General features: G+C 38.6%; 1 long non-coding RNA gene across 1 annotated transcript; it reads right to left on the bottom strand.

The window, feature by feature from the left end:
* On the bottom strand, positions 1–12,003 carry LOC138349973 (uncharacterized). Its single transcript, XR_011221945.1, has 2 exons — positions 11,800–12,003; positions 1–389 (listed from the first exon to the last, which is right to left on the bottom strand). It is a non-coding gene; the product is annotated as an uncharacterized lncRNA (long non-coding RNA).
* Between the last annotated feature and the right edge of the window lie 8,582 nt (positions 12,004–20,585).

Raw genomic sequence — 20,585 nt, 5'->3', positions numbered from 1 at the left:
TTAGTTATACAGTTTATTTTCACTCATGAGGCTAAATAATCAAATTCTAATGATTTTATAAAATTATATACTCAAACACTGTTTGAATTGAGTGTGTGTGTATTTTTCAGCATAAACAAACAAGTGACACCAAGAGCAGGTCTACTTCAGAGGGTTCAGGCCCAGCTGACAAATGAAGGGATAGGCAGTAGTGCACTGACTATCCATGAGACGCATCCTCACCGACTTCTCCATCACTTGAGACATAATGCCACAATTATAAGTGGTACTGCCCCTTGGCATGGTGGTGTTCCAGTATGGTGATTCTGGGTGTAAAGGTCTTCCATCCACCCACGTCCAGTACCTCTCGTGGCCCTGGTCAGTGCTTCCCACCCACAGGCTGCTTATCTCTGGGGAAGAGGCAAGACTGCTCAGTTGGTTTAGATTCAGCTACTCGGAACAAAATGTTGCAAGCAGCACGGGGTATAGTGAGCCCATCGTTCTCACCTGGCACAGCAGATATGCCTGGCTGGTGAAGATTAATCCACACAAGAGGTGGCACGGGCATGAATAGCCCGTAAGTGGCTGATCAGTGAGGCAGTTATGTTATAATGGGGGAGAATGAGTGAGAATGGATGGGCGAGAGAGGAAAATTGAATAAGTGAAAGGAATAGGGGAGTAGGATGGATGTGCTCACCTAGTTGTTCTTGCGGGGCGTGGGGAAGGGGGGGGGGTGAGCTCTGGCTCTTTGGTATGAGAGTGTGTGTATGTATGCTCAAAGGTAAATTAAGTACCCTTGAACACATACACAATATACAAACTGAAAACATCATCACACAAACCATATATACACTGACGTGGTCACTCAATACAGCGACAGGGAGGGCAGGAAATGCTGTTATTGCTCATCAGCCCGATGGAAGCACAATTGAAAAGAATATAAGAGTTAGTAACTGGGTAAGTTGAACTTACCTTTGCAAGTTAAACTGGTAGCACTTAAAATTATTGACAGCACTGAAATTAATTGACAACTTTATTATTTCTGACACCTTTTCCTCGCTACTAGTTTATATATAATAGCTTACAATCAAAATAACCTGCTTGTTTCCGAAGCCAGACAGATATATGAGCATACTTAATAAAGAGATGAATTTCAAAATGTTGTGGATACCTTTTCACATTGGCCTGCAGGAACATGATAAAGCTGACGCCCTTGCTAAGGTTTCAGTAAATAAAGATAATGTTGAACGGAATCTTGAGTAATCAATTAGGTCCCTTGTGTTGGAAATATCCAACACTTATTCATCATTAATGTAATAACAGTAGTGATTTATTAATATTTTTAACTTCTTAAATTAACCAAATCAATGTTTTTCCTACTGCGCAATATTTCGCCAAAAGTTTCCTACTACGTGGTGTTGCATCAGCCAGCCACTGGGAAATATTTCCATATATTGTTGGATCCAACAGAGTCCAGTTATTTACTTTCCTTTACTAAGGATAATGCTTATTAATGAGTTTACTCATTTAGCATATTACTGCTTACTGGAACTCACTTATTTAGTTTGATTAACTACACCAGTAGAAATGTTGCAATGTAAAATAATTCTACTTCATATTCTTCTTTTTTATTTTGCGAAGTCTTAATTAACTGACTTGCACTACGAGAAAATATGTTACAATATAACACATTTATTTATGATGTAAATCTTCGTCATAACCTCTTCCTTCCCTAATTAACTTCAAATAAGTAAATTAATTTATGCTCAGGGGCTCCTACTGAGAGCTACGCGCACGCGTACCCCCGAGAGGGAGGGAGGAGGAAGAGAGACGCCATATTACCTTGAGAGATAAAGCAGTGTCCCGGAACTCTATAAACTCCATCTCGTAATTTGCGTCCTTCTAGCCGCAGAGGAGGACGGAGAAGTGGAGCCGTTTCCTAAATCAATGGACACTCGGCTAGGCAACTATTATTTCCTTATTTTGTTTAGATTCGTGATCACAGTGTAAACATATAGGATAGTTGTCGTCATGCCGTACGCCCAACAAAAATCAACCAGTACGTTTCTCCTCTAGCTATTTCCTTGAATTCATTTAGGAATATATATTTACCAATTCTTATGTAGAAAAATTCTACAGTGCAAGTGCCTTTCAGCTCCCGTGTCTACGTCGAGGAGAAGATAGACTGCACATTGTGCATGTGTCCAATATTTCCTGATGCAACAAGTTGTCAGGGACGCGTGGCAACTGATTACTCGTCTCTTACTTCTTACAGCTAGGCTGTTATCTCTTGTTAATAAGTAGAATACTAATATTTAGTTACATGAATGATCTTCCATTAAGATCACATTGACTAACCCTTTATATTTGCCATAATTTATTTATAGATATTTTCAAGTATCTCTATGGTGTATTGAAGTGAATTTACATCTAAATATTTCATTATTGAATAATACAATTTCATATTCCTAATTGATTCTGATGAAGAACCAGCATCGTATTATTCGTGCTAGGACGTAGTCGTATCTTAGCGCCCGTATCCCCCATTTTGCGAGAGCGAATTTGACTTTTAATTTATTTACAATATACAGTTTGCTTAATTTTCTTGTGTTACATTATCAAATATTAAAATCCGTAGTCACTAGTTCGTGGATTTAATCTCAATAATAGCTCATTTCAGTTTTCCACTTTTTCACAAAAAGTGGTGGTCCTTCGTAGCTATCGAATATATCATTATTTTAATTAATATATTTGAGTCAGATTTTCCCACACCTTGAAAGTGTCATTAGATGAGAACTCCTGGATGAATTTGAAGAAAGGAGAACAGTGCAAACTGGAACTAGCAGGTCCATTGTTCATCACAATGAAATGTGTGAAGTAAAAAATGTGTTTTAAAAAAAGTAACTAAATCCGCAGAGTAACAGACGTTGTCACAGCTCGAATAAGACTTTGCTACAGGTATCTCTGACAGTTCGACTTGTATCGGGATATAAATGAAGTGCAAAGTGTGTGGACAAAGATAGGGACACATACTCGAACATTATATCTTGAACTGAAATAAAATTGAGCCATTTAGAGATACCTCTCAACTCCCGCTGCATGAAGTGGCAAACCATATTATTACCAATGATAAAATATCTGAAATCCTTGCACTGTATCTATGCTCTGCTTTCTGTAGATAAACGACATTAAGATTATCTTCTTAATCTTATTGTCGACATTTTATCCAGTAGATAAACGACATGAGATTTATGTGAGAGTTTTTATGAGAATTTGTGGAATAAAATGAATTTGGTATAAGGAATTGAGCTCGGAAAATTTCTAAGAATTTTCTTTATTCTTTAACCTTTATTCCTGTCGTGATATTCAAGTAGGTCGCCTGAGGAAGGACTTGCTTAGCTAACACACCAGTGTAGTAAGCAGCTCATTCCTCACTTTGGGACCATGTATGAACAATTGACTAGGCGCGAGCAAACGCCAAGACCCCAATGAAAATTGAAATCCCCTCCACTAGGCCGTCGACCTTCGCCATTCGCCGAAGCGAATCTAACGAGTAGGTCCTTGGCTCTCACAACAATAATTTATTGTTGTGTGGTACCGTATATTTGATCCAAAGCTCAGAATCAGTCTCAATTTTATTAGTCGAGTGTGAAGAACATTTGCATAACAATAATAACGTGTGGGGGTGTAACGAAAAGACAGTGTTAACCATAACAACTTAGTTTATTCAATAAAGTACTAACTCCTACAACAAAACAAAAAGAAATGTCAATGACGTTACTTGAAATCCTTCCTGTGACACTATCAATGACAGCTAGACACCAGCCCCTCGGACTGCATAATGAACTAACTCAAACATAAGCGTGACTACAGAGGAATCAACAAGAAACAAGAACTAACAGATCTATAATCACAATTACAACAAATGACACAGTAGGTTCTGAAACACGTCTCCAGTAACCTCCTAACTGTTCTACGCCTCAGTGCAGTCTACACCTGTAATAGCGGTTGCATTGCAATCAAATCAGTAGTCTTTCAATGACAACAATAACTAATGGGTTCACTGGCAACTCCAGCACCCTTCCTCAAATTAATCCTTACGTTAACACTCCGTCCCACGGACGATCAACAATCAATAACAATTGATTTACGTTAATAACAAAATAGCATTTATAGCATTAACAAGGTAACATTTACGTTAAATTAATAACTCTTACAACTGTCACTAGTAACGCGGAAATTACACAACACTCTACCCGTCGAGCATTCAGTGAGAAAATTCCATTAATCCCTGTACTTCCAGACAGCTGATTAATCTCTTTACTAGTTACGTTAATCGGTTACTATATAATCACTCAGCGATGGTAAACTCTGATTTACAATGTCCAAAGTGCTAAGAGAACGGTAATCACTCGTGATTACCTTTAGAGTAATTAATTACTATCCTCAAGATCAATAATTAAACAATTAAAATACGCAACCTTTCACACTGGCTCAGCAATTTACATTAAGGTATGAATTCCGTCTGAGCCTTCCATACTCAGACCAATTCAGGCGGCTAATAACAGTAATTAGCACCACGTTTACGTTATTCTAAAATGACGTTACTCCTCCCACGAGTCAATCAAGTGCTGGTACTTCCGGGCAGATAAATAACGATGTTACGTTAATGGAACAATGAAGCCTTCGTGTGAGTCGATCAAACAAGGATCGAGGTTAATTACTTTGACTTCCTGAAACACGTCAATTACCCGGCCCACTGACCGTTAATTACGACAGACAATATTCTAATTCTTATCTGGCTGATGGCTAGGCTCCTTGAGACTACCGTAGCTGCTTGCAGGAAAGTAAATTAACCCAATCGTATTCTACGTTACTCAAATTGTCAAAGAACAAATTCTCTTAAAGCAATGGGCGTTCTCTTGGTTACGTTATATTAATTGCCTCACAATCACTTCACTGAATACTGGACTTCGATGTCCTACCAGATAACCAAGAGAATATATGTGTACCCAAGTACTCGTCTACAGCCGAGTTCACCCACGACAATGACAAATCACACTAACAAATCACAGTGATTTACGTTAAAATTCGGTTGCAATGACAATACTGCAGAATCTAGTAAAATAACATACAGGACATGAACCCTCTAGAACACTGCCCCACAATGGCTTTACTGAACTGCAATCACATACGGTGATGCTCAACACTAGCAACAATCACCATCAAATAACAACCCCTCTGCAATAACACACACGGCAAGTACTCTAATTTCCAAATATTAGAATACTGCACAACACTTACTTACTTACTGTTGCAAATGACCCCAGTGCTCTCAATAACCCCTAGAACATAGGTCGAAATATTTAAATCACCACACAGTAAATAACACAATAATACTGGGCACCGTGACACTACGATTATATATATATATATATGTCGTACCTAGTAGCCAGAACTCACTTCTCAGCCTACTATGCAAGGCCCGATTTGCCTAATAAGCCAAGTTTTCATGAATTAATATATTTTCTCAATTTTTTTTCTTATGAAATGATAAAGCTACCCATTTCATTGTGTATGAAGTCAATTTTTTTTTATTAGAGTTAAAATTAACGTAGATATATGACCGAACCTAACCAACCCTACCTAACCTAACCTAACCTATCTTAATAGGTTAGGTTAGGTTAGGTGGCCGAAAAAGTTAGGTTAGGTTAGGTTAGGTAGGTTAGGTAGTCGAAAAACAATTAATTCATGAAAACTTGGCTTATTAGGCAAATCGGGCCTTGAATAGTAGGCAGAGAAGTGCGTTCTGGCTACTAGGTACGACATATATATATATATATATATATATATATATATATATATATATATATATATATATATATATATATATATATATATATATATATATATATATATATATATATATATATATATATATATATATATATATATATATATATATATATATATATATATATATATATATATATATATATATATATATGTGTGTATATCACGAAAATAAACACGTGATTAAGAATGTGACAATGTCAGACCACGAAGGAAAAATGAAACAGGAAATTTCCTTAAGTACTTTCGTATATTAAATACATCTTCAGAAGGTCATTTTACAGATCGAGTGATGGGTATAAATAGGCAGGAGAGAGTGGTGAAGTAAGGTGAGGTACAATACTTGGACAACGCAGAAGGCCCATTGGCCCATCAGATGCACCCAATTGGCCCATCCGATGTAGCCCAATGGCCCATCTGATACAGCAGACATACAAGCATAATACATAGGTAATTATAACATAAAGAGGTAAATATATACAATAAATTAGTGAGACAAATGTTTTTCAATGATTCTACTTAAATCGCCCTTTAGCTGATCTATTAGAAATGGATCTAAGTTATATAGACCACTGCTAATATTCAAATTACTTTCTTTGGTGATCTGTATCAAAGCGGATTCAATTATGTTTCTGTTATAGGTGCTTTTACAATTTGTTATTGAAGACGCACTCTCCCAATCAATTTGGTGAGCTTTTTCTGACAAATGCACAAACAAAGCATTAGACAATTGGCCATGTCTTACAGAGTATTTATGTTGCGATATTCTACATTTTAAATCTTTAGATGTTTGCCCGACATAGAACTTATTATATTCCTTACAAGGTATTTTATAAATGACGCAATTATCACTACGAGGGCTGTTCCTTACTAATAGCTTACCAACAGTGTTTTCGTAGCTAAACATTACATCTATATTAAAAAGTTTCAAGGCCTTGACAATATTCTCAAACCCAGAGAAATATGGTAAACATAACACATTCTTTGGGCGAGTCCTTTCACTGCATACATTATTATAATATGTACGACGAGCTTTGTTACGACAAACTTCCAAAAAATTCAGTGGGTAACAAAGCTTAAGACCAATCGAATCAATATTCTTAAATTCTTCATCTAAGAATTCTGGACTCACAACTCGAAGAGCTCTTAGATACATTGAAGAAAAAATTGACTTTTTTACATTGTATTTATGCCCTGAAAAATAATGAACATAAGATAAATTGTTCGTAGGTTTTCTGTAAACACTAAACTTTAATGAAGAGTTTTCCCTATGAATAAGCACATCTAAGAATGGCAAACATTTATCAATTTCAGTCTCCATAGTAAATTTTATGGAGGTGACTTGGTCATTAAGTTTGGCTACAAATTCGTCTGTGTTTACATCTGAAGGCCAAATACACAAGATATCATCAACATATCTAAACCAAGGAATGATTCCAGGAGTTATTTTTGAAACAAATTTCTTTTCAAAGAATTCCATGTACAGGTTTGAGAGCAATGGCGATAGAGGATTCCCCATTGCCATTCCAAAAGTCTGTAAATAATACTCATTATTAAAGGTAAATTTACATTCTTTAATGCACAACTTAACAAGACTGACAATAATATCAGCAGAAAGAGGTAAGTCATGGCTACGAACAATTTATCTTATGTTCATTATTTTTCAGGGCATAAATACAATGTAAAAAAGTCAATTTTTTCTTCAATGTATCTAAGAGCTCTTCGAGTTGTGAGTCCAGAATTCTTAGATAAAGAATTTAAGAATATTGATTCGATTGGTCTTAAGCTTTGTTACCCACTGAATTTTTTGGAAGTTTGTCGTAACAAAGCTCGTCGTACATATTATAATAATGTATGCAGTGAAAGGACTCGCCCAAAGAATGTGTTATGTTTACCATATTTCTCTGGGTTTGAGAATATTGTCAAGGCCTTGAAACTTTTTAATATAGATGTAATGTTTAGCTACGAAAACACTGTTGGTAAGCTATTAGTAAGGAACAGCCCTCGTAGTGATAATTGCGTCATTTATAAAATACCTTGTAAGGAATGTAATAAGTTCTATGTCGGGCAAACATCTAAAGATTTAAAATGTAGAATATCGCAACATAAATACTCTGTAAGACATGGCCAATTATCTAATGCTTTGTTTGTGCATTTGTCAGAAAAAGCTCACCAAATTGATTGGGAGAGTGCGTCTTCAATAACAAATTGTAAAAGCACCTATAACAGAAACATAATTGAATCCGCTTTGATACAGATCACCAAAGAAAGTAATTTGAATATTAGCAGTGGTCTATATAACTTAGATCCATTTCTAATAGATCAGCTAAAGGGCGATTTAAGTAGAATCATTGAAAAACATTTGTCTCACTAATTTATTGTATATATTTACCTCTTTATGTTATAATTACCTATGTATTATGCTTGTATGTCTGCTGTATCAGATGGGCCATTGGGCTACATCGGATGGGCCAATTGGGTGCATCTGATGGGCCAATGGGCCTTCTGCGTTGTCCAAGTATTGTACCTCACCTTACTTCACCACTCTCTCCTGCCTATTTATACCCATCACTCGATCTGTAAAATGACCTTCTGAAGATGTATTTAATATACGAAAGTACTTAAGGAAATTTCCTGTTTCATTTTTCCTTCGTGGTCTGACATTGTCATATATATATATATATATAATATATATATATATATATATATATATATATATATATATATATATATATATATATATATATATATATATATATATATATATATATAATCACTGCTGACACATGTAGCCTACAGCTATCAAACGTTATTGGGAACACTAAGGAGATCTCACACTCCTTAAATCACATGGGTGAGTGATTTATTGATCACGCATGTCGATAAACACTCTCGAGAGTTACCTTACTCTACAGAGCGGTGGCGGTCTCTCCAGCCAGCCTCGTCACTCACCAAATTCTACCAAAATTACGTTAATACATATATATATAAATATAAATCACACTTGTCACGACCCTGGGAACAATACAAGAAATTAAGACCACACTGTGGTACACTCCACAATAATCATTGCCAGGAATCACTGGCATTACACATACCTGAGCGCTCAGTGTTGGAATTCCACACCTGCAAGACCACACATGGAAATGATATCACTCCGTCCCACAGACGATCAAAATGATTACCACAATGGAATATTATAATTATTACATGGACATCCTCTCAGTCCTTGGCTAATCTATGTATACTCTGTTCCCGTGTGTACCCACACACACACACTGTACGTCTGTGTACACCAGACGTAAGTCCCTCTGGACTGACAAGATGACAACAAGGGTGATTATCTCCTCGCCCACAATTCACTCCACCTCCACAGGTGCTGCTTGACAATGTGACGGAACACTTGACCTCGAATTTAAGCTTTTAGAGACTAACTGATCACCAGAAATACACACATAAGTACTTACTCATTCACACTGCCGGCTACACACCATTCCCATACATCAGGCATCCCGCTACAGGTGGCTGGCTCGCTCAGGGTGGCGTAGGCGGCAGTAATACCTTACGTGGTATTTATTCGTACAATTGGCGCACACTTGAACCCCTCCCACTCAACACGGCTGAGTTCGCACCCTCGACCCACCGGTGAAGTGAAGCATTCGTACCCAGGTGACGCGCACAACGATAGCGTCTTACACAAACATGGGAAATCTGCCTTAACACTGACACGAATTTCCCCGTTCCCATCGACTGCTACAGAGCACTAGCAAGTCTAATCATCACTGGTATGGGATCTACGAGTCTGTTACTGCTCGTATGCACATTACCCCACGATCCCAGATCACTGTACCTCTACCCACTGTACACTATGTCTTTCTCCTCTCCAAACGACGACTTCGGCCGGATTCTGTGACGACCGCTGTCGTTGGTGAAGCAGGAAGCATCAGCAGTTGAGTAGTCCAGCCACCACGACGCCCTATACTTCAATTTGGCCGAATTGAGTACAGGAAGCGTCTTGACAAGGTGGCAGCTGGGTTCAGAATGATGCTCACACCGACGATCCCCGCATCCTCCTCGAAATAATCAATGAGAGGAAGGCATACAGCGGCCTACCCCTCTCATCCAATCAGCGACGGTGTAGCATAGCCCCCTAGGGCTGCTCCAAGATGGCCGACCAACATGGCGGCTCAAGATGTTTACTAAGATGGCGGTTATTTCCATGACAACGACTCAAGTGGCTAGCGAGCGCGGGAGGCCCACAGCTCACCCCACGCCTGTGGCCTAGCTGTTCCAGCGCAAAGTCGAGTCTCGCCTCAAAGCCATACAAGGAGATGATGCTATCGGCTCTAGCACTGTCCACAGACATGTTACCCCAGCCAGGGTAACATTCCTGGACTGCTGATGACTGGGGCTCTCACATGAGTTCAAACACTAGATGTTTCGGTTGCTGGTTACCAAACTTAAGTCCGCCCACTTAACAAGTGCACTTAACAAGTGTACTGGCTCCCACAGGCATAAGAGCACTATTGTAAGTGAGCTGGTGAACCATCTCCTCACAATTTAAATGCAAGTAGTGAATTGTGAAGACTAAAAATAACACACAGCAGCTTTACTATGACTCAGGAATATCTATATTTCCATAGCTGCAACAGTTATGTATTAGCGAAAAGACCTACCCATAATGTATAATGATTACCTGCAAATACATAGGGACTGAAGTGGAATAATCATTGTTACTAGCTGACATTATAATTATAAGGTGTGGAGGAGAGATGTAATTGTTAATGTAATAATGTCCTTTGAGGGCTGCTAAAAATATTGTGCCCTCTGTAATCATTTTTGTGATACCGCTCACAGGTTGAGTATGGGGTGTAACGGTAACAAAATTAGAGCTGGAAACCCTTCATCTTCACCCTAAATACTTAATAATTCCTGTTGTCGGGGGACAGGAAGCCTGCGCTTAGGCATGTCTCAGTCTCCGCATGGTCGAACTACTGACCCTCCTCAGGATGCAACCCACGACAGCTGGCTATATATATATATATATATATATATATATATATATATATATATATATATATATATATATATATATATATATATATATATATATATAGTAGTGGAAGAAAGTAGTGGTTTGGAAATTTGAAACTGTATTTATGCAACACATTATCAGTTAACACAATAGCCACAAGGAGGCCAGCAAGCTTGGGGACAACCTGCAAATAGAGGAACCAGGAATTAGAGAACATTATACATGGCCTTAGTGAGAACAGCGGTATAATGGAGCTGTAGCATGACACAAGGACTTGGTCACCACACTTAATGATCCATTAGTAAAAGCATGGAGGGCAACTACCATTCTGGGCTTGGTGGCCTCCTTGCTAACAAATACCATCAGCGGAACAAATGATCGTGTCTTCATTGTTGATTGGAAGATCTTGAATCAGTTTATGCATCAGAACGTTGAACAACAAACGGCTGAGGACGCTTGGTAAAGTTCCCAGTTCAAAGTGTTAACTCTTTGTGTTTTTAACAGGGTTAAATGAAACATGTTGTTGATTATACAAACGCCCATTACCCATATCAAGGTATTTTGCTAAATCACCAGAACTGACTGCGTGAAGCAAAAGACAATTGAAGACTCCTGGATGAAAGCCCAACAGGAGAGAGAAGGTGCAAGCCATGAGGGGTAAGAGGGAATATGTGTAGGAGTGGACCACAGGACGGCTGGAGACCAGAGGCGCTCATCACCACAGAAGGTATATGGAAAGTGTTCCTCCAGCGTGGGAGTGGCAGGCAAATGGAATATGATGGAGAATGACATCGAAGCACACATATATAAGCTAAGATATAATAAACCAGTAGAGGATTGTAGGCATTGCGTCAGAAAGCTGAAAGTCGCGGCCGAATAGCTGGAGCTCACTCTACAATCATTGGTCAATACAACAACAAACTTAAGAGTACCGTTGTTGATTGCGAAGGTGGATATGAAGGTGGCGTCGCCCGCGTGGGAGTCGAAGACGGCCAGGTCGACATTATCCCCCGGGAGGAACTGACAGATCTCCCGAGCCTTGTCGTACGTCTCCTTCATGGCGAAGTAACAGTAACAGCCGGTCCCCAGTGGCATGAAGCCCTCGGGGCACGTCGTCCTCACCGTCGTAGCATCATCACCTGGAAAAGAATGTTCGTTAGCATTCCCCAGCCTACCCTGCTAATACGTCAGTACGTTGTGCAACTGTGTGGATCTTCCTGCATGTATCCACGTAATGGACACATATAAAGTAGAACTTGGTAGTATTCATTTTGTAGGGCACGGAAAAACAAATGCTAAAAATCAAACTTAAATATTCCTTTTAGGCTGTATTAGGTACTATATTAGGCCTCATATAGCGTGTATTAGGCCTAGGATTGTTAGGTTAGGATTCATTAGCAACATAAATAAAAACTTTTCCGGTTTGTCCAAATTCAGTAATACAAAAGTGAACTTTCTATTAGTCCATCACGTCCATATAAGAACGGTCGAGCACATCTTTGCTGTAAGTACTTTCTTTTTAGCAATTTGGGCTCCAGTTTTATGTTCAATATTATTGGTCTTTATTTGTCATTGTGTTTGTAATTGAATGTAATCTTTCGAGACGTATTTGTATGTGATGAGTGGAGAGCAAATGTGAGGTAGGTGTGGGGTTTTCTATTTTGCTTTCCCGACTGCAATGCGTACGTCGCCAATGTACATGTGGCAGACGCTTCATGAAGCTGTCGGAATCAGCAGAGAAAATACGAGAGCAGCCGTACAGAGCCTGGGAGCAGGACGCTCCCAGGCTCAGAAATGTTTTAAGGAAACTACTCCAAGCTTGTACTAAAAAGGCACCCTTCTTGAGCCCGGATGGACACATGTATAAGCAAGTAGATGGGGTCGCCATGGATTCTCCCCAAGGTGTCCTGTTTGCAACCTTCTACATGGGTACCATCGAGCAAAAAGTCTTAGTCGACATGAACTTGAAATCGGCCATATACTGCAGGTATGTTGACGACATTTTTACACAGGTACCTGATGTCAGACATCTGCAGGAGCTGAAGGAGGCATTTGAGCAGAATTCTGTGTTGCGTTTCACTTACTAGATGGAGAAGGATAGGAAGCTGCCCTTTCTAGATGTAACAGTCATGGAAAGGAGCGGAGTTTTCCACACTGCAGTCTACACTAAGGAAACAAACATAGGAATGTGCCTGAATGCCAACAGTGACTGCCCAGACAGGTACAAGAGGAGTGTTGTTAACGCTTATGTCGACCGTGCTCTCAGCCATAGCTCAGAATGGAAGCAAGTCGACGAAGAACTCTGTAGGGTAAGGCAGGTCGTAGTCAACAACGGCTTCTCCAATGGTTTCGTCGAAGACATCATAAGAAGGAAAGTGAAACGCCATGCAACCTCTGAAGAGACAACTAACACAACACCTATACCCCCTATTAGACTATTTTACAGGAACTTCTTTTCCACAGCCCATAAAACGGAGGAAAGGGTCCTGAAAGATATTGTTAGTAGAAACGTTATCCCTACAGACAATAATCAGAAGATACAACTGACAATTTACTATAAAACCAAAAAAACGGCCAGCCTACTCATGAGAAACTCTCCAGACACAAAGCAGAACGCTTTAAAAGAGACCAACGTTGTCTATGCCTTCAAATGCCCTCTTGGAGACTGTAAGCCTAAAAAACTCAGTATATAGGCAAGACAACAACATCTCTTTCCAGGCGTTTAACGATGCATAAGCAACAGGGGCTCCATTAAGAAACATATAGTCTCTTCCCACAACCAAACCATCACCAGAGAAATCTTAACAAACAACACAGAAATCATCGATAGATACAGCAATAGCAGGCGGCTTGACGTCTGCGAGGCACTACACATCAAGAAGTCAACACCAGCAATCAACAGCCAATTAATGTACAACTATATTCTACCCACCTCAAGACTCCGCTCCAATATAGAAGCATCAAGAAATATGGACCAATAGGCTTTCTACAATCACTTCCATTCAATACCCATTGTTTCGTGTTCTGTCTTGTGTTGATGAATTTAATACCCTATTAATACCACCTCACCCCATCCACCTCACTCAAATGTAGATATAAACAAATCGGAGATGTGTAAGTTCTATTCAGTTGTGTGTGTATATATATATATATATATATATATATATATATATATATATATATATATATATATATATATATATATATATATATATATATATATATTAGTATATTTTGGTAGCAGTCTTTCCTGTAGACATATATTATTAAATATGACCGAAAAAGTAAGATTAATAATTCTAACACAAATTTTCTCAATCTTTCGTACATTTCTTTTCACTGTTGGAGGTAATTCAAAAATCAATTCTCCAAAATTCATTTTTATTTCTAGTCTGACGCGACACGAGCGCGTTTCGTAAAACTTATTACATTTTCAAAGACTTTAGTTTACAAATACACAACTGAATAGAACTTACGCATCTCCGATTTCGATTATATCTACATTTGAGTGAGGTGGATGGGGTGAGGTGGCATTAATAGGGTATTAATTTCATCAACACAAGACAGAACAAGAGGTGGCATTAATAGGGTATTAATTTCATTAACACAAGACAGAACACGAAACAATGGGTATTGTCGGAAAATCCGACACCATTTAATATATCATACAGATAATAGCTGTATTACCAACAAGTTACCCATAGAAAACGTAACTTGTAGTGGAATTACCGTCTATAGAAAACGGGATATCATCACCACATACTATTATAATTCACCAGCTATTCTGCTGGGAATTATTCTTAAATACATTAGTCTTTGGACTTTACCATCATAAAAACATCTTATATAAATTAACTTAATTATCAATATTAAAGTAGAGTAAATGTGACCCTTCTATCACGTTCTGAAATCTGGACAATGTAAGCCAGGCGTCAGAGTGGAGGGAGGAGGGCAGCCATTGTTGTGTCACCTCCGAGACGTGTGGAGCGAGTTCGGCTCCTATCATTCTGGACAATGTCGGCCAGTGACGTCAATAGAATGGAGTGTTAGATGCAGCCATTTATATTGAGACCAGAGGCTCACACGGGAGCAAATTCGGCTCCTGTTAATTTACTTGGACGTAGTGTTATGGAAACCAAAGGTACCATCTCCAACACGATGTCTACAATCAAGTTAAGTGTCTATCCGAAACCCGTTTATCATTCATTTATGGCCATTAATGTCAGGATATAGGGTGACCCGGTTAGATCGCGAAATAGCCTCAAACTAAAGGTAATTAAGCCAGGTCTTCATGTTCCATGTACTGTTTTCTCTGATATACTTGTCATATATAGGTATCTGGCTTCACAGCTAGCGCACTTTTGACAGGTCAAGACGAGGATGCAAGATTATGTGCACCAGTTACTGGGTGATAGAAGCTACCTCAAAGAGGATAATTTGGTGTCTACACTCTAGTTATACCTGGTGGACTAACCTGCTGTACTATAAGAGAAGGAACCTCATCAATGTATGTAGCTATTACTGTAATTTGATTGGCTGCATATGTGTAATATAAACCCCCCCCCTAATGTGTAGAGGATCGATTTGTGAGATTAAGAGATTATTGCAGAAATACAGTCCACTTATCATTATACAAATTGCTATCGAAGTATATAAATTAACGTAAATATAAATTCTATATATATTCATATAAATTAAATAAATATAAATCTCACAGGTCGGTTCCCACATTATTTGGTCATCTTCGAACCGGATGACGGATTATTTGATCCTTTGAACCCACATTTGGTCATCTTAGTACCGGATGAACCAGTTATCCAGTGGATTCATTAAATATACTAGTGCAGTGTTATTTAAACAAAGGCCAGCCAGTCAAAGACGGAAGCGTAGCCTCGAGGGAGCTCAGGAGCCTCCCTCAGTTCAGATCTGCCTCATCAGCGGTTTCATGCACACCCACAGATATTTGGTGGCGTGTTATTTCGTGAAATGACAGCGCTAATATAGAAGCAGCCAAATTAGTGACTGTGTCTTCGCGAGATTGTTCACGGATTTCGTGGTGTTACATTTCGCGAGAGATTATCTACGAATTTTGTGGACTTTATTTCGCGAGGTCACTAATAATATTTAATACTTCTTGATAATATTAGAAGTTTCATAGAGGCTAATTAAGAGGCTATTAACAATAATTGTGTATATTATTTCTCCAAAATAGAGAATTATTTAATATAAATTGCACTAGTGATCACAGTATAATATTTACTAATTGCCAACCCACAACAGGGTAGGATATTAACCATTGACTAGTTGAACTATTATTGTTCATCCTAGTCCCATTATTACCATAGTCAGTTGTACTATATTGAACAACCTAACACCATTAATGAATGGTCCAGACCCTATTTTGGGTGTAATTTTTATCAACTCGAGTTGAGTTGTATATATAATAAATTACTTATGATCATTACACCTTTGAGTGATTAATTAGTGTCTCTACCATCCTAGGGTGATATAGAAGAGCTAACCTAAAGGTACTTCCAGTGACACTGGTTTATCACTCAAATCATTAGTGTGTATGATTGTATATATATAATGTGTATTAATTTTAAGTGCTAACCTCTAGTAGAGGTAGGATTATTGCCTAGTGAGTGCAGAATTTAACCCTAGGCTACCATCAGTGCTTGTTCAGTATTATGAGCAGCCCAAATACAAGCCCCACAAGGCTTCACCAACTAGCCAGGATGGATAATGCAGGGAGAATGAAAAGAACCCTTGCAGGTCTTAAAGGCCACTTAACAAGACAGATCAAGAAATGTGAAGATTTGTCACAACAATCAACAGTTGATTATGCTGACCTGGAAAGCTATTATCAAGCAGCTGCAGGTAAATTTGAGCAAATCAAATGCCAAATAGCAACATATGTGGCTGAACTTGCCAACACTAATTTATCATTATACAAGAAATAGACGACATTATGGTTGATCTTGCGAATTATGAAGATCACAATCAGGCCACGTTACAGCCTTATGTCAAATTAATTGCCCAGAACAAGGCAACAGCAACAACAACAACAGTTGCATCTAATACGAGTCAAGCAGAAGCTCGACTCCCTCCAATTAATTTACCCACTTTCTCAGGAAAAGATGAGGAAGATTGGGACGAATTTTGGAACAAATTCGTTGACCTTGTAGACTCAAAACAATCTTTACCAAAGAGTAGTAAATTCTCTTATTTGCAAGGCCAATTATCAGGTGAGGCTAAAACAGTAGTATCCCATCTGAGATTAACTAATGACGGCTATGATCTGGCAGTAAAACTCCTCAAGGATAATTATGCTGACCCAGAAGTAAGAACATCACATTTAGTTCATGAGCTGTTGCATTTACCCCCACCGGAGGCTTCAGCTGATTCACTCCAAGTCTTCAAGCTGGAGGTAGAATCATTGATCAATGCCCTCAGCCTGACAGCAGATACAAACGGGGCTGAGTGGGTCTTGAAAATAATTGTCCAGGAGAAAATACCTAGGGACATATTGAGACAAATGAGTGCTCATTACAATAAAAGTATCTTATCCATGAATGAAATATCTGAAGGTTTAAAGTCAGTAGTTCATCAATTACGAACACATGACAAATTAAAACCACCAAGTAAACCCTCAGAAACCAATAATAGTAAACCACAGAGTACCAAAGGTACTCCAAATCAATCTAGACAACATAATTCAACACCAAAGTGGAACAGTAGCAGTGTGGGCGTATATGCAGTGGGACCCTCCAAGCCTATAGTTCCTGTGTCACCCAAGAACGTGACACCAAAGGGTACTGGAAACTATGGAACATGTTTGTTCTGCAATGAGAAACATTCAATGTACCACTGTCCTAATTTTCCTGATAGTGACGCCCGTGTTGAGCGACTCAAAGATTTGCAACATTGCACGAGGTGCCTCAGGAAACATAACATCAAGGACTGTGATACCCAATTACACCCTTGTAATAGGTGTAACAAAGGTCAGCACCATGCAGCATTGTGCAGAGACACCAAAACAACGTCTCCAAACCCCAAGGTGGAAGATAGCATTCCCACCACAGTACAATACTGCAAGGTGCAACCAACAAAGAGTGTCCAATCGGCAAAGTCTAAAGGTAATACGACTTTGCCTACTGCCCAAATTACCATCCTGAATAAGAGGGCCAAGGTCCATACCCGTGGGTTGTTTGACCAAGGATCCCAGAGAACATTTGTCACTAAAAAGTTGGCAGATGAACTACAATTAAGGCCTGTAGCCCAGACGTCATTCAACATCTCAGGGTTTGTAACAGATGCAGGACCTCAAGTCTACCAGGTGGTACAACCATCAGTACGCTTAGGCAGGTACGTCTGTCGAGTACAAGCCATTGTGGTGGACAAAATACCAGTAGACCTACAAGTTCAAGGTCTGAGAGCAACAGCCAAATTCCTGAGAAATAGAGGAATAAAATTGGCAGATAATATTAAGTCTGATCACCTCACTGACTTCGGTCTCCTTGTTGGGACAGACTATTGTCATCGATTCATCGGTAGCCCTACTCAATATCAGGGCATAACCATGTTAAACTCTGCAGGAGGTAAATTACTCTCAGGCCCAGTATCAAGCCTGAGGAGACCTATGCCTGCAGATAAACAATACCAGTAGAAATCTAAATTTGTCAGCTGATTATATTTCTCCAGTAGCATTATACTAAGGAGATGACAGCTGACTATAGTAACAGAAGTTGATGTTAGTATCATCATTTGAAGCTGAAGATGAGTTCATGAGGCCTCAGTGGCAAATCAGTGAACAGTAGCCTAAAACAGCTACAAGTCACTGCGACCAATGTCACTGAACCCACTGCAGTCTCAGAACCATACTTTACTTTAATGATGAGCTATTCAATCTTCTGAATCAATTAACTAAATTAAACCCTAATAAATCTGATGACTGATTTGATACATTTATTATTTAATCAAGATGTATTCCATGGGCCTCAGTGTTTATATATCAGTGACCAGTTACCTGAACAAACTTCAAGTTATATCTAATGTCACTGATCTCACTGCAGTCCCTGAATCATACTTGACTGTAGTACTTGATCACATCCAGTCTTCTGGGTTAAATAATATGTAATAAGGCTTGAATATTAGCCTTTCAAGAGTTAACAGGGAAATGAGATCGCATTAGACTTCTAACCCCTGCAACTCTAGTACGGGACATCCGTCCTGTACGAACAGACGCACAAATGTGTGCTTACTAACTACTAACATCAAATTAATCAAATAATTCGAAGGAGGAGTATCGGTGTTCGTCTGTTCTAAAGAGGACTTCGACCCGTGAGCAGCCCCCTGGGGAATTATGTCGGAAAATCCGACACCATTTAATATATCATACAGATAATAGCTGTATTACCAACAAGTTACCCATAGAAAACGTAACTTGTAGTGGAATTACCGTCTATAGAAAACGGGATATCATCACCACATACTATTATAATTCACCAGCTATTCTGCTGGGAATTATTCTTAAATACATTAGTCTTTGGACTTTACCATCATAAAAACATCTTATATAAATTAACTTAATTATCAATATTAAAGTAGAGTAAATGTGACCCTTCTATCACGTTCTGAAATCTGGACAATGTAAGCCAGGCGTCAGAGTGGAGGGAGGAGGGCAGCCATTGTTGTGTCACCTCCGAGACGTGTGGAGCGAGTTCGGCTCCTATCATTCTGGACAATGTCGGCCAGTGACGTCAATAGAATGGAGTGTTAGATGCAGCCATTTATATTGAGACCAGAGGCTCACACGGGAGCAAATTCGGCTCCTGTTAATTTACTTGGACGTAGTGTTATGGAAACCAAAGGTACCATCTCCAACACGATGTCTACAATCAAGTTAAGTGTCTATCCGAAACCCGTTTATCATTCATTTATGGCCATTAATGTCAGGATATAGGGTGACCCGGTTAGATCGCGAAATAGCCTCAAACTAAAGGTAATTAAGCCAGGTCTTCATGTTCCATGTACTGTTTTCTCTGATATACTTGTCATATATAGGTATCTGGCTTCACAGCTAGCGCACTTTTGACAGGTCAAGACGAGGATGCAAGATTATGTGCACCAGTTACTGGGTGATAGAAGCTACCTCAAAGAGGATAATTTGGTGTCTACACTCTAGTTATACCTGGTGGACTAACCTGCTGTACTATAAGAGAAGGAACCTCATCAATGTATGTAGCTATTACTGTAATTTGATTGGCTGCATATGTGTAATATAAACCCCCCCCCTAATGTGTAGAGGATCGATTTGTGAGATTAAGAGATTATTGCAGAAATACAGTCCACTTATCATTATACAAATTGCTATCGAAGTATATAAATTAACGTAAATATAAATTCTATATATATTCATATAAATTAAATAAATATAAATCTCACAGGTCGGTTCCCACAGGTATTGAAATGGAAGTGATTGTAGAAAGCCTATTGGTCCATATTTCTTGATGCTTCTATATTGGATATATATATATATATATATATATATATATATATATATATATATATATATATATATATATATATATATATATATATATATATATATATATATATATATATATATATATATACAAAAGAATGGGGGTGGTAGAAGATAATATTAGTGTTCAGTGAGAAACCACAAGGTCTCCTCTGAATACTTTTTATTTTC

This window comes from Procambarus clarkii, chromosome 43 (assembly GCF_040958095.1).
Source record: "Procambarus clarkii isolate CNS0578487 chromosome 43, FALCON_Pclarkii_2.0, whole genome shotgun sequence".
Taxonomy (NCBI): Eukaryota; Metazoa; Arthropoda; class Malacostraca; order Decapoda; family Cambaridae; genus Procambarus; species Procambarus clarkii.
This window is presented reverse-complemented; position numbering and strand designations above follow the sequence as displayed.